Raw genomic sequence first — 15,324 nt, 5'->3', positions numbered from 1 at the left:
CAGTGGCTGAGCATCTGCCTTCAGCTCAGGGGTCCTGGGGTCCTGGAATCAAGTCCCACATCAGGCTCCCTGCATGGGCCCTGCTTCTCTCTCTGCCTATGTCTCTGCCTCTCTCTGTCTCTCATGAATAAATCTTAAAAAAAAAAAGTAATCTCTACAACCCAACATGGGGCTCAAACTCATAACCCTGGGATCAAGAGTCACACCTCCTCCTGACTAGAGCCAGGTACCCCGAGAAAATCATTTTTAGATGGCAACATGGTAAAAGCAATTATTATTTCAGTTATGGAAATGTTGTTATAAAATTATTAGGAAAAGAGTAAAAATCATATTTTACAAAAAGTGAAATACCTTTGATGAAGTCACCAAACAATTGCCCATAGAGCACAAACCTTTTTAAAGAATTTCAAAGATCATTTGATTCAAAATTTGTCAGATTGCAACTACTATTTTTTAGTTTTAGATGAGTCATGCCTGTTTAATACTTGAGTATGTTTTGTCTTCATGGACTTCCAAATTTAGGAAGAAGTATTCTTAACTCATAGACTAAAAAGTCAAACTCTGACATAGATATATTTGGAACTTTTATGACTATCAAAGAATTTCAGATAAATATGGAAAAATATTAGTTCTATCAAATAGCTTCAGTTTTTAGGTCAAAAATGTAGATTTATAGGAGTTTTAGAACAAGAGGCTGATGTTTCCCTCATTGCTTTGTTTTACCATGTGAAAATATTGAAAATATTTTTTGCTCAGTTTTCCAAATCAGACTCATGGAAAGTATCATAGATATTTATTAAAATTGTCCAATCTATACATGCAGATGCTATGAATCAGCACCATTTGATGTAACTGTTGCAGGAGTAGAAGACACTGAATGGGGCAGTCTCGTGTTGTTTATCAATATTCATTGGTTGGCTTGTAAAAGATTGTTTGGAACAACTTGTGTATGTGAATCTACTTTTTTGAAGTATGAATTTTTTGAAATCTGATACAGTTCAAGTATTTTGATGTAAATTTTGCATCTGAGAAACTCTTGATCTCTCCTTCTATTCTGAATGACATCCTTGCTGGGTAGAGTATGCTTGGCTGCAGATTTTTCCCGTATGCATGTTGAAGATCTCATGCCACTCCCTTCTGGCCTGCCAAGTTTATGCTGAAAAAAATCTGTGCTAGACTAATGGGATTTCCCTTGTATGTGTCTTCTTTTATCTTGCTGTTTTTAATTTTTTTTCTTTATCACTGCTTTTTGCCATTTTAACTACAACTATGTCCTCATGTGAATCTGCTTTTGTTTTGCTGTGGGTTCTCTGTGTCTCCTGGATCTAGATGACTATTTCCTTCTCCAGATTAGGGAAGTTTCCAGCTATTGTATTGTCACATAAATTTTCTGTCCCCTTTTCTCTCTTCTTCTTCTGGGACTCATGTTATTCAAATGTTATTACATTATATGCTCATGAGATGAGGATATAATCCCTTACTTCATGCCCCAGGCACTCTTCAGATCACTGTTTCCACACTATATGTCTGCAGGCTGTTTGCTCTGCCTTCTCTCCCACCATGCTCTTGCCAAGCCCAGCCTGCTGACCTTTGCAACTCCAGCCTTTGAGCTTCTCTGGTTGCAAGAACTCACAAAAATCAGCCCCTCTCTTTTTCCCAGCAAATGGCTTTGGGGATTCATTTTCCCATGTGCTCCCCTGTGTGTGTTGCCCTGTCTCTGTCTCTTCTCTGTGACCATGGCTCCCTTCCTACTATGGTGACCACAATCCCCTTCTCTCCTAAGCCACATCTCCACACTTCTACCTTCTTTGATGTGGCCTCTTCCCTTCCTTTAGTGGTGAAGTTTGTTCTGTCAGTCTTCAGGTTTATTTCTGGGTATTTAGAATGATTCTATAGTTATCCAGTTGTGTTTGTGGGACAAGGCGAGCCTAGGGCCCTCCTACTTCACCATCTTCCCAACTCCAAAAGTAAGCATCTGAATTAAGATGTGCCATAAGCATAAAATACACAGGGATCTTGAAATATTAGAAATAAAAATATTTTTGTATTGATTACATGTTGAGATGATAATAATATGGATATATTGAGTTAAGTAAAATACATAATGACAATTTCACTCTTTTTACTTTTTAAAAAATATGGCTACTAGAAAATTTTAAATTATATATGTAGCTCACATATTTCCATTGGATAGTGCAAGTCTGAGGGTCTTGTCACAAACTATCTAGGAGTGTATATAACCCACCTTTCATACATACATGGGTGTGTGTAACTAGAGGCAGAGTGGACAATTTTAAACCTTTACATTCTGTTGGATTATCAGCTCAGAAGTGAGGTGTAGTATTATGCTAGTATGTGTTTAGCAAAGGGCTCTCTGGGGTAAAAAGCTCTGTTTTGTAGCTTTATTCAATTTCCTTGGTGCAAATGCTTCTACTGTGGCCCATTTCAAGCTACCAACTGGACATCACTGGGAACTGGGAAGAAATACTTATGATTGACCCTCGCCAGCAGGCAGCAGCCAACTTCAGTAAAGTTTGATAACAGTAAGTCTGGCTTAACTGTTGAATGGACGGATGCTGTGCTGGCTACTCATCTTCTGGATCCTTTAACCTTTCTGGAATGTATGTTCCGCAAGTCAAGGGTAGATGTGTGACTACAGCAAGCATTCCCTCCCTCCTTGGCCATTGTAGTGAATGCATTGTGCTGTCCAGATCCACCTGCAGCACAAGTTCCTCCCTGCCCTAGCTGAGGGGTGCTACCTGCTGGTGGCACTCAGGGGAGGCCCTCCATGGGGCCCGCTAGGAGCTGAAAGCCTTCATCTCTGAAAGTGACGTCCCACAACCCACCTGCACACAGTCTCCATCTGAGGGTCCCTTTGCTAGAGAATGCAATCTACAACAACCATATTAAGAAAGAAATCAATACATTTCTTTTTGATCTCAAGGTCCTTTTGTTTTTTATTTCATCAGCCATTTCTTCCACATTGGTGACAATGAGAGTCAGATGTTACCACTTCCTCTGTCTTATGAGAGATGACATTTACCGGAAAGGTGAGCCACGAAGTTATCTTTGAGAATATTCCTAAGAAATCAAGGTTTTTATTGGCAGTTGTAAAGGACTTTTCAAATATGTCTGAGAACTACTCTGTTCTTGAGTATTCACTGGTGATTTGATTTGATTATGGTGTAAGGAAGCAGTTGCCACCTTAAATTATTGAGTCTGAGTCATAACTTCTGGGAAAGTCTCAGCCTTTACTTCTTTATATTGGATTTTCCCCTGTGTCTTTATTATCTTTCTGGGTCTGGAATTAGACAAATCCTCCATATTTATTTTCCTGTTTTCATTTTCATCTCTCTCTGCTGCAGTCTAGCAGTCTCTACAGATTGTGGATCAAGTTCACTATCTCTTCATTAACAGTTTAATGATCTCATTAAGGTTTTTAATTTCAGTGATTATTTTTCAGTTTCTGGAAATTATATTCTATCCTTTTACAAATCTGCCTGTTTATTTTTTATAATCTCTTGCTCCTTACTTATGTTCTCATTTCTCTTTATTTTTTTAAAATTTTAATTAAATTTAAATTTAATTTAGTTACCATATACTGTATTAGTTTCAGATGTAGAGGTCGGTAATTCATCAGTTGTGTATAATACCCAGTGCTCATCACATCACATGCCTCCTTCATGCCTATCACCCAATTACCCCATTCCCCCTACTACACCTCCCCTCCAGCGACCTTCAGTTTGTTTCCTAGAGTTAAGAGTTTCTCATGGCGTACCCTTCTCTCTGATTTCATCTTGTTATATTCAATTCTCTCTTTTATTTCTGCAAGCATATTACATGTACTTCTGTCACGCAATTTTTTATAGCTGTATGATGTCCCATGGTCTAACCATGATTTATTTAATTATTGCTCTACTGACGGACATGGGGGAGGGACATAATGTATTCTGTATTTTCTCTCCTTAATATGGATCATGCTTTGAGTTGGGCAGGTTGCTCTGAAACACTGATGCTCTGTTGTACCACATTCCTTGTGACTAATGATAAAAGTAAGACACTGACTTGACCTGAGAAGCATCATCCCTAAAACAACTGTACTAATTAAGCATTATAAAAATTATTATAAAGAACTGCTATATAGTTATATTTGATGGCACCAATGTCTCATAAGAAGAGCTAACGTGGCTGAGCTCTTTCTGTGTGCCAGACATGCTTCTAAGTACCTCACGAGTATCAACTCAGTTGATCCAGACAGCACTCTTAAGAGGTGTGACTGAATTTCCAGCCGAGGTATGGATGGATGCAGATTGCATAACTTGCTCCCGGTACCACTCTGGTAGGCTCTCCAGAAGCAGAAGCTAACACAGGGACTCAGGACCGCGTGATCCATTGAGGATGTACTGCTCTTCAGGAGAGCTGTGGCCAAGGAGGGTGGCAGGATCCACTGGGAGAATGAGCTTAACAAGGAAGGAGCCCAGCTGTACTGGATCTGCAGTGGGAAGAGCAGGAGGAGGCAACAGTAGCAGCTATGGTCTCAGACTCACATCCACCAAGGGTAATGATCCAGAGTAGGTCACAGGTGCAAGCTGTTAGTGGGATTTGGGTGCACAGGGAGGTAAAGGGTACTTGGGATGGGCACCAGCAATGCTGCTGCAGCCACACAACTAGGAAGGGGAAAGTAGAGTTCAAAGCCAGACGAGCCAGCTGCAGAGCTGCACCCCGGGCTGTGACCTCTGCTACAGCTACCTTCGGATACCACCAGCCCCTGACTTGCCAAGCCAAGTATGCATCCAATTTCCTACACAGTTTAGATTTATTTGTTTGGAGAATATTTTATGCCCATTCAGTTCAGAGGTCGTAAGGCTATTTCAAAAACAATTCTCTTATTCCCAATTTGGGAAGGCCTATCAATGCACATTTTGCACTTGCTCAAGGCCAGGACCACGGTACACAAGCCTGAGAATGAGTGCCTCCTGAGCTTCTGTGCCGAACACGTCTCCTTGGCCTTGCCTAGTGTCACTGAGAGAAGGGCTGGGATCATACAGCGTCTCTTCAACAACAGAGCAGGTGCAGCCCCAAGAATCCTGGCTTTTCCCTAGGTTCCTCTTCCTCGGTCTCATCGGTGGGGGAAATGGTAGAAGGGAGGTGGTAGGCATCTGGAATTGATCTCTTCAGCTTTTAATGTTTCTGGATCTCAGACACTCAAACCTCTGCAGGCACAGAGCCAGGGTGGCTGAGAAGCTTTGAGAATGGGGAAACAGTCCACACCAAGTCTTCCTGCATCCAAGCAACTGTTTGGACATGCTCTGTCTTCTGCAACTTCGCTCCATCTTCTTTAACCCCATTCTTTTGCTCTAAACAAGCTTCCTTCATCTGAGGGTTATCTCCCAGCCAGCACAGGGGACTGTCAGCCCCGACACTGACTCCTGCAAAGGGGCCCTGTGTCCAGTTGGTTGGCTCCCGTAAGGACTGGTCTGGTCCCAGGCAGACACCGAGCATTCTTTAGCCTCCAGTGGAGAGTTAGCCGGCTTTACCTCCCTGTGCCCCGGAACCCCAGTCCACCACAGCCCTAGCTGCTCCCTGCCCACCCTGCTCCAGAGACCTGCCCTGGTGTATGCACAGATGCGCGTGTGGGACCACTGCCATAGGAGTCAGGGCTCCCCAATTCTGCCAGGAAAACTGACTTCACAACATTGAGTGTCATTAGTAGAATTCATCCTGTCATTCTCTCCACTCCATATCATGACCGTGTTTAAGTGTATAAACTATTAACTTTTAATTAGTTCTTACCTTCTCTACCAGATTTCAACAGTTTGTTCTGGTGATGCTACATGTTCTCTTGGATCTTAACTGTTCTGTTTTCATCTCCCCCCTATTTCTCTCCTTGTCTACCCTCAACTCAAAAATCCTGAACAAAGAGGGGATGGCTGGGTCCATAGAGCATGCGACTCTTGATCTTGGAGTTGTGAGTTCAAGCCCACATTAGGTGTAGAGATTACCGAAAAAAATCCCGAACATAGGGATGCCTGGGTGGCTCGCTGGGTTAAGTGTCCAACTTTTGATTTCAGGTCATGATCTCAGGGTCATGAGATTGAGCTCTGCGTCAGGCTCTGTGCTGAGTGTGGAGTGTGCTTGGGATTCTCTCTCTGCCCCTCCCCGATTAAAAAATCCTGAACACAATACTAGGAAATTAAATCCAGCAATATATAATAAGGATATGACATCATGAACAAGTGGAGTTTATCTAGAAATTCAGGGTTGGCTTAATACTCATAAATTAAGCAATGCAATTCTCCATATTAACAGAATAAACAGAGAAACTGTATGATCATCTCTATAGACATAGCTCCCATTTATGATTTTAAAAAAAGTTATCAGTAAACTAAGACTAGAAAGAAACCTCATCAATCTGATAAAGAATACCTATGAGAAATCTATATTTGTCACTTTTTCCCTGAAGTCAAGAACAAGGCAAAGAGGTTGGTGTTAAATCAAGTCTCTTCATCATGGTACTAGAGGTCCCAACTTACAAGTTACAACAAAGCAAGAAATAAAATCAAAGGACTAAAATAGGAAACGAAGAAATACAATTGTTTTTAATCTATTGATGACATGATAGTTTGCTAAAGAAAACCCAGAAGAATCTAACAAATAACTACGGTAAGCAAATTTAGCAAGATAGCAGGATAAAAGGTCCTTATACCAAAAATCATTTTATTTCCACTAATAACAAATCACTGAAGACGCAATTTAAATATACTACTATTGACTGAAAATCCAAATAAAAAATAGCATTTACAATAGCATAAAAATACAAAATACATGGCAATAAATATAATAAAGGATAAGATCGTTGTACTGAAAACTAGGGAATTAAAGAAGCAAATAGATGGAGGGGTATACTTGGCTCATGAGTTAGAAGACTCGGTAACACTGAAATGTCAATACTTCTAAAATTGATCTATAGATTGAACATAGTGCTAATCAAACACCCAGCAACTTTCAAAAAGTTATTCACAATTCTAAAAATTATATGAAAATTTAAAGGACTTGGCCAAGACAATTTTGAAGAAAAACAAAGTTTGAATAATGCTATTTGACATCAATGTTTACTTTAAAGAGATAGTGATCAATACAGCATAGTATTGTCATAAAGATAAAAGAGTAGATTAACAGAACAGAATATAGAGTTCAAAAAGAAACCTAAACATATAAGTTCAATTGATTTTTGACAAAGACAGTAAAGCAATTCAGTGGGGAAGGGAGTCTTTTCAATAAATTGTGTTGGAACAATATTTAGGAAAAAGAATGAGCCTTGACCCTCAACTTACACCATATGCAAAAATTAACCTGAGATAAATCATAGTCCTAAGGGTAAAAGCTAATATGACAGCTTCTAAAAGAACACACAGAACACATAGAAGAAAATCTTTGTGACCTTGAGTTAGGTTGTGAAGTTGCCAACCGGCCAGGAAATCCCCGGCATTCACAATGACTTTCAGATTTACTTTGGAATTAGAACAGTATGTCCTCTTTGTTACATTTCACTTTTGCTTTCAGTTCTAGATTCCTGGGCAGAATTTCTTTGTATCTCTTTAGCTAAAAATGTAAGAACTTATGGAGAAATAGCACTGGGCTGGGCCTGAAGGTGTCATAGCACTTCCACCCTGTGAAATTCCTTCCAAAGAAAGAGTATTTGTTCATCATATTGAAAATATTTTACCATCAAGGGAATTGAGAGTATTTTACCCTCAAGGGAAAATTTTTTTTAAATTGATTGTTAAATAATAGGATATTGAGAATACACTAGTGGTTAGAATTATCAAATCTCAAAACCAGGAATGGAGGGAGCACGTTTCTCATATCTTATTTACACGTGGACAGTGGAAGAAAGCTGGTAGAACAGGTAGAAATGGCCCCATGTGTCTGTCTCATCACTGTCCTCAAGCATTTCCTTGATACCCTCTTTGTCCAAAAGGGTGTTGGAGGAAAAATATACTTAGGCAATATGTGAGTGCTAGAAGGACAAATGGAGTTTTCATATAAAATATTTGGGATACTCACAGGGTGAGAGGGAAAATAAAAGTTCAGTTACAATATTAAAAAATTGAGTGCAGGTTTAGAGACACCGGCGGATAGGCTGACTCATTTTTGTCAGTTAACAGAGATTTACTGAGCATCCACTCTTTACAAGTATCCTGCTGGTGCTGGAATAATGTGAACAAAGTACGTGCAGTCCTGGCTCACATGCAACTTAGAATTGCTATAGCAAAACAATTCTTTAAAAAAAAAAATCAATTAGGAGTGCCTGGGTAGCTCGGTCAGTTGGGCCATTGGCTCTTGGTTTTGGTTCAAGTTATGATCTTGGGGTTGTAAGATGGAGTCCCACAGCAGGCTCCATGCTCAGCAGGGTGTCTTCTTGGGACTCTCTCTCCCTCTGCCCTCCCCCCTGTTCACACACTCTTACTCTCTAAAATGAATAAATATATCTTTAAAAAAAATCAACAGTTAAAGTTGTGTGAAATGTTGCAAGGAGGTATAGTGATCTACTCAGGGCCCTGGCAGGTCTGGTCTCAACTCTGAGTCTGAGGCATGTGCAAATCCTCCTCCTCTCAGGACTTCTCAGGCCCCAGGCTTTATTTATTTATTTATTTTTTTAAGATTTTATTTATTTATTCATGAGAGATACAGAGAGGCAGAGACACAGGCAGAGGGAGAAGCAGGCTCCCCACAGGGAGCCTGATACAGGACTCGATCCCAGGACCCCAGGATCATGACCTGAGCCAAACACAGACACTCAACCACTGAGCCACCCAGGTGCCTTTCTTTCTTTCTTTCTTTCTTTCTTTCTTTCTTTCTTTCTTTCTTTCTTTCTTTCTTTCTTTCTTTCTTTCTTTCTTCTTTCTTTTTTTTCTTTCTTTCTTTCTTCCTTTCTTTTCTTCTTTTCTTTTCTTTTCTTTTCTTTTCTTTTCTTTTCTTTTCTTTTCTTTTCTTTTCTTTTCTTTTCTTTCTTTTCTTTTCTTTTCTTTCTTTTTTTTCTTAGCAGACTTCATTCCCAGTGTGGAGCCCAATGCAGGGCTTGAACTCATAATCCTGAGATCAAGACCTGAGCTGAGGTCAAGAGTTAGGCACTCACATCACCAAGCCACCAGGTGTACTGATAACTAATTAAATTTTTTGGTATAAGTTTGTTCCTTGCAATACATTATTCATTGATTATTTACATTCAAATTGAACTGAATATACCAAAAAATTATTTATCTCAAATTTAAATTTAACTAAATGTTCTGTATTTAATTTGCTAACTCTGGCAACCTGATCTGGGAACAAAAGGTGTGTGCTTTCCAAGTCACTGATTTCAACAAAATTGAGTTGTGTACTGATAACTAATTAAATTTCAATTAAAGAACATTAAATGATTTGGGGGGTATAAAACAATAGCTCAAAAAATTGTGAAAAATTGATATTATAACATTTTTCTGGTCCTATCTATACTTATTTATGTAGAGAAGGTTTCCAACATTTACCTTTAGAAATAAAAAAAGGAAACAGCACCTCTGTTGAACCCATCATATTCTAGTAATGATGATACTGACAAACACACATTTGAATAGGTTGTTCAAATTAAACTGAAACCTCTATTAAGATTGCAATTGTAGTAGAATTTAACTTTTTATCTTTAATATCAACATGTATGATCTATATATTTTTAAAATGTTTTATTTATTTATTCATGACAGACATAGAGAGAGGCAGAGACACAGGCAGAGAAAGAAGCACACTCAATGCAGGGAGCCCTATGCAGGCTCAACCCGAAGGCAGAAGCTCAACCACTGAGCCACCCAGGTGCCACTGATCTATAGTGTTTTGATCAAAGGCTTAAGCAGTACTAAACCTAGTGTCAATAATGCAATCAAAGGGCAGCCCCGGTGGCTTAGGGCTTAGGGGTTTAGCGCTGCTGTCAGCCTGGGGTGTGATCCTAAAGACCCGGGACCCAGTCCCACGTTGGACTCCCCACATGGAGCCTGCTTCTCCCTCTGCCTGTGTCTCTGCCTCTCTCTCTGTGGGTCTCTCATGAATAAATAAAATCTTTTAAAAAAATAATGCAATCAAAGAGACATTTTTAACACTTAAGAGCCTTATGATCACAGGGAAAAAATTAAATTTAGTTTATGTACATATTTGTTTCAGAAATATGAGTGATTCTAAAGATATTTCTTGTAAACATATATTAAAATTCTGTGGGGGCACCTGAAACTAATATTAATGCTCTATGTTAACTGTATTGAAATTAAAATTAAAATTAAATAAATAAAATTCAGGGGGACTAGAATGTTCAAGGACAAAAGGCAATGATATAATATTTGCAATTATTAAAGATGAGCTGATGTGTCAACTGTGATGATGGTGGACATCAAATGGCTATGGTGTCTGTATTCCACTGCATTGGTTGAAAAGAGTGCTGGGTCAGTGTTATTCTAAAATACCTAGTCTGGATTTTGCAATTGCTTTGCAAATGCAAAAATATAAAACAACTTTTATATTTTAATGTGAAGTTAAAAATGTGCAGAGGAATATAGTTTTTACAAATTCTTTTGGTGGGCACATGATGCAAAGTGTGTAAGGACCATGCAAAGGTTTTCAGTCACGTCAGAGGGTAGCTGAAATGTCTTATAAAGCTCTGAACTGGGCAGGCTCAGAGTAGACTGACTTCTCCACGTGACAGATCACTGAATCATTTTGGCGCAATTCCAGCTGGAGCCCTGACACATCTGGGCAGGCACATCCACCTCATCCTGAAGGTATCCGGACTCATCCTGACTGTGCCGAATGGAATGGGTGCCCGCTTTGTGTCCACAGGATGACGAATTCCTGAGGAATATTATGGGTTTTCTTTGGGTTCCCAGTTTTCTTTGACTTTCTGGAAGGCCAGACCGACATCTGAGCCCGCCCAGGCCCCCGGCCAGCAGGCAGGTGGTCCTCAGGGAGTGCTGAGGGCGCAGGGGCAGGGGCGAGCCTTCAGGTCACCCGAGACCTCTGATGGGGGCAGGAGGCCCCAAGGAGGAAGTTGCTTGTACGGTGGCTCCACCCCAAGGATAAAAGCAACCACCCAACCAAGAAAAAAAAAAAAAGGAGGTTTCAATCTAGGAAGCTCATAGGTCATCTCTTTCACACGGTAAAAATGCACTGAAAAGGAGAACCTCGCATTTCCAGCCGAGCCCTACCCGGGCAGGCAGCGGCCAGCCTGGTACTCGCTGTCGGGAAGGCGGGGGTGACCCGGCCCCGGACGCCCTCGGAAAGGAAATCCCCCGGGGCGGGGGCGAGGGGGAGCTAGCCCGGCCGGGGTTAGGGGAAGTGCTGTGGTTGGCGCCGCGGAGTTCCCCCACGTCCTGCAAGGAAAGCACCGGCTGCGCAGACCCGGCGGGGATGGGGGCTGGCCCGCCCGCGGGGCCCTAAAAGCGGCGGCGCCCGCCTCCCGCGCCGACACACAGCCCGGGAACAGACGGCGGGGCGGGGGGGGGGGACAGCCGGCCACCGAGGTCACGGCTGGAGCCGCTGGCGAGGGGCCCCGGCGGCAGGTGGGTGAGGGGCCCCGGGCGTGCGTGTGCGCGGACCTGCCCTCGCGTGGAGTGGGCCCTCGGGGTGGCAGGTGGATGCAGGCCCTCGCGGCACAGTTAAGGTGGGTGCGGGCCCCCCTGGGTTGCAGGTGGGTGAGGGGCCCCCGGGTGCGCGTGTGCGTGGACCTGCCCTCGCGCAGTGGGGTGCACCCGGGGCACGGTGCAGGGCGAGGGTCTGCACGGAGGCCCGGGGACCGGGGTGGGGGGTGCTGCGGGGACCCCTTGCCCGTGTGCACCCTCGCGCCAGCCGGAGGTGAGCTGGGAACAGTCTGCCCCGGGACTTTGTGGGAAGGACCCGATGAGATGGTGCAGGACCTGCGGAGGAAGGAAGGTTGGCGTCTTGGCACGGGGCGAGGATGCCTGGTGGTCAGCAGCGGGGGCCCCTAGCGTGGCCCACCTCCTTAGTCAGAGAGGGGGCCCCCGGCAGGGGCTAAACCATAGGTCTCTGCTAGTCCTTGTCACTGGCACCAGTTCACACCTGTTGTGTGCATGGTCACCCCCTGAAGACGAGTGAGTTTCAGGATTAAATCTCAGGGTCTCAGGAAATAGGTGCCCTGATGGTTGCCGTGGATTTGGGGTTACTCCGGCTCAGGGGGCTTCCTTCCCCAAGGTTGCGCGTCCGGTCCTTGGCACCTGAATAGGATCGTGTGCCCTCCAACCCTGATAGAAACCATCGGGGAGCAGACCCTATAGTCATTAAGGGAAAACTGGTGTTCTTAATACCAGGCAAATAGGGTGCTGTGATCACGGGGTGCTCCGTCAGGTGTGCTCATCTCCAGTTGTTCAGTGTCTACATCTTGTGCAGAGTCAGGTGGTTGTTGGCAGGGCTGGGCTGGTGCAGAGCTGAAACTTGGTTCTGTTCTGAAGGAGCTCGCTGCAGGGGGGGTGGGGTTGAGGCAGAGGCTGTGCCAGGTGCTGGAGAGGGTGGAGACACCCTCCAGCCCTGGGATCAGAAAGAAAGGTTGTGACCTTTGGCCATTCTGAGAGGAAACCGTTAGAAAGGAGAGAGGAATCCCAGAGAGTGGTATCCAGAGGCCAAGGGACTCCAACGTTTCTTTTTTAAGATTTTATTTATTTATTGGGGGGAGGCAGAGAGCGAGCAAGTGGGGGTGGGAGGTACAGAGGCAGAGGGAGGAGCAGAGTCTCCCCTGAGCAGTGAGCCTCACCTGGGGCTCCATCTCAGGACCCTGAGATCATGGCCTGAGCTGAAGGCAGAACGCTTCACAGACTGAGTCTCCCAGGCACCCCTGGAACAGGACGTCTCTAAGAGGAAGTGGGCCCCAGTGTCAGATGCAAACATTTCCATAGGTCTGGGGAACGAAGGCTTTGGGGGTTGTTAATGTTGACAGTAGTTTCAGTGACGCTGGCTAAGTCAAGGTGTAATAGGCAGCCTTAGCTGTAGATGCTGCTGCGTTCACTTGGCTATGAAGAGAAAATGAGGTAAGTAAAGCTGACCCTTGAACAACAGGTTTTTTTTTTTTTTTAAGGTTTTATTTATTTATTCTTGAGAGACACACACACACAGAGGCTGAGACACCGGCAGAGGGAGGAGCAGGCTCCATGCAGGGAGCCTGATATGGGACTCGACCCCAGATCTCCAGGATCACACCCTGGACTGAAGGTGGTGCTAAACCACTGAGCCACCAGAGCTGCCCACAACAGGGTTTGAATCACATGGGTCCACATGAAACATGTGGTTTCGATCTATAGGGTACAGAAATGTAAGGTATAGCTTCCTTTGCATTCCTTAACATTTTCTTCTCTCTTGCTGACTTTGTTGTAAAAATACAGTACATCACACACATGATATCCAGAATATGCATTCACTGACTGTACTCAGTAAGGATCTTTGTCAGCTATAGTTTATTAAGTTTTGGGGAGTCAACAGCCAGGTTTTCAACAGTGTGGGGAGAGGGCATGGGTACCCAGAGCCCTGATTTGTTCAAGAGTCCACTGTACTTTCCAGAACAGAAAGTGGGTTTGAAAGAGGATTTTCAGTGTTGTTCTCACTCTGAAACAGACACACTGAAGCAGTCCTGGTATCTTGGAGAACGAGTGCAAGTGCGGAGAGAAGAGGAGGAAGAAGGGAGGGGCTCGGTTGGGGAGCAGGATTCTGATGGAGAAAGACGTGGATTTGGGGTGTGAAAGACGCTGTTCACTGAGGTCTCTGCGGGATGCAGAAGGCAGAGCTCACTTCCAGAGCTGAGCTGGGGGCAGCGGGGAGACGTGCCAGGAGGATCCTGAAGGTGTCAGACTTGCAGAGGGCGGTGGGCTCGGGAGCCATGGGGGCCTGGGACCCGTGATGGGGTGGCAGAGGCTGTGCCAGCCCCAGCCTGCGAGATGGCAGGTCCCCCGGTGGCACTGGGAGGTCTGTGTGTGGAAGTAATAGAGTAATAGAGTTGGAATTGATGCAGGATGGGCATCTTGGAGTAGTTTTGTACTTTTATCAGAAACTGTTACCTGCCTTTCTAGAGGTGTCTGTGTGTCTTGTGTCCACATCCACATTTCTCCAGCATGAGACCTGCACAGGGGGTTCACAGTCCCAAATGTGCAGAGGACAGGCGAGTGACACAAATGAACAGATCAGGGGTGTCTCTTTTAAACAAAAGCATACTTTATTTACATATCTTTTTTTTACTTACATATCTTAATGTTAGCATTATTCTCCTCTTCCACAAAGGAGAATATTGCATTTTTGTTACTTTTGACAGACACAGGTATTAGAACAATTTCAGTTTCTTCATAATTGTACAGTAAGAACCATAGTGTCAGTTCAGCGACAAATGACAAGTGTGGGTTTGGGAATTGGTCATTGTGCTGTGGTGGGGGGAGCATGTACCTCTCCAAGTGGTGAGGCCACTGCTCACAGGGAGCTGATATCCCCATGGAGGGGTAGTCCCACCGTGGCCAGTCTGGTTTTTCAGAAGGAGCTGAGGATCTAGACTGTCATGGGAAATCTCTTATTTTAAACAAATGTTAGTAATTAATTAGAACATTAAAGGAAAAAAACCTGTGATCCAAGAAAAACTTACCTGGAAAACATGAGATTCAGGCAGGGCACATGGGTTGGCAAACAGCCTTGTATCCCAGGTTGTCTCTTGGCACCTACGGTTGTGCCATGGTTCTATAACATGTTAACTGGGGAGAACTTGAGTACAGCGTATGTGGGAATTCTGTCGCTTTTGTAACTTTTCTCTGTGTCTAAATTAATGTCAAAATGAAAAGTTAAAAAACATTTTAAAAAATGAAAAGTTAAATGAGTAAAGTGCTAAGGTCAAATTTGGCATGCTGGACATCATCGTACCCCCTGACTGGCTGCTGCTTTGAGCTGCTGGTGTCCCCTGGGACTCCTTGGCCTCTGTGGTGTCTGACCGTGTGTGCTTGGTATGTTGTCCTCAAGTACTAGTGCTCTGTTTTGGAAAAAATCTTAAAGACATTGTTGTGTTGTCACCTCTGTGAATCATTTGACCTTTAAAACAGTCTTTCTTTTTTTAAAACAGGTTTTACAAAAGAGGCGAACCATTCTACTTTAGATTTTTTCCAGTTTTTTCTATAAATCAGAACATTTCAAAATGGAAGCCTAAAACCTTAAAGGGGACTTAGTCTAATCTCCGGGAGGTAGTTTTGTGCATGAATAAACAAATTCCCTAGTGAACTGGCGTTTGTGGTATCCAAAGAATGTTAATTTAAAAGGCACGACCTA

General features: G+C 43.4%; 1 long non-coding RNA gene across 1 annotated transcript; it reads right to left on the bottom strand.

The window, feature by feature from the left end:
* Positions 1-2,944: 2,944 nt before the first annotated feature.
* On the bottom strand, positions 2,945-7,504 carry LOC111096105. Its single transcript, XR_005358856.1, has 3 exons — positions 7,442-7,504; positions 4,227-4,492; positions 2,945-3,081 (listed from the first exon to the last, which is right to left on the bottom strand). It is a non-coding gene; the product is annotated as an uncharacterized LOC111096105 (long non-coding RNA).
* Between the last annotated feature and the right edge of the window lie 7,820 nt (positions 7,505-15,324).

Source organism: Canis lupus, chromosome 5 (assembly GCF_011100685.1).
Source record: "Canis lupus familiaris isolate Mischka breed German Shepherd chromosome 5, alternate assembly UU_Cfam_GSD_1.0, whole genome shotgun sequence".
Classification (NCBI taxonomy): domain Eukaryota; kingdom Metazoa; phylum Chordata; class Mammalia; order Carnivora; family Canidae; genus Canis; species Canis lupus.
This window is presented reverse-complemented; position numbering and strand designations above follow the sequence as displayed.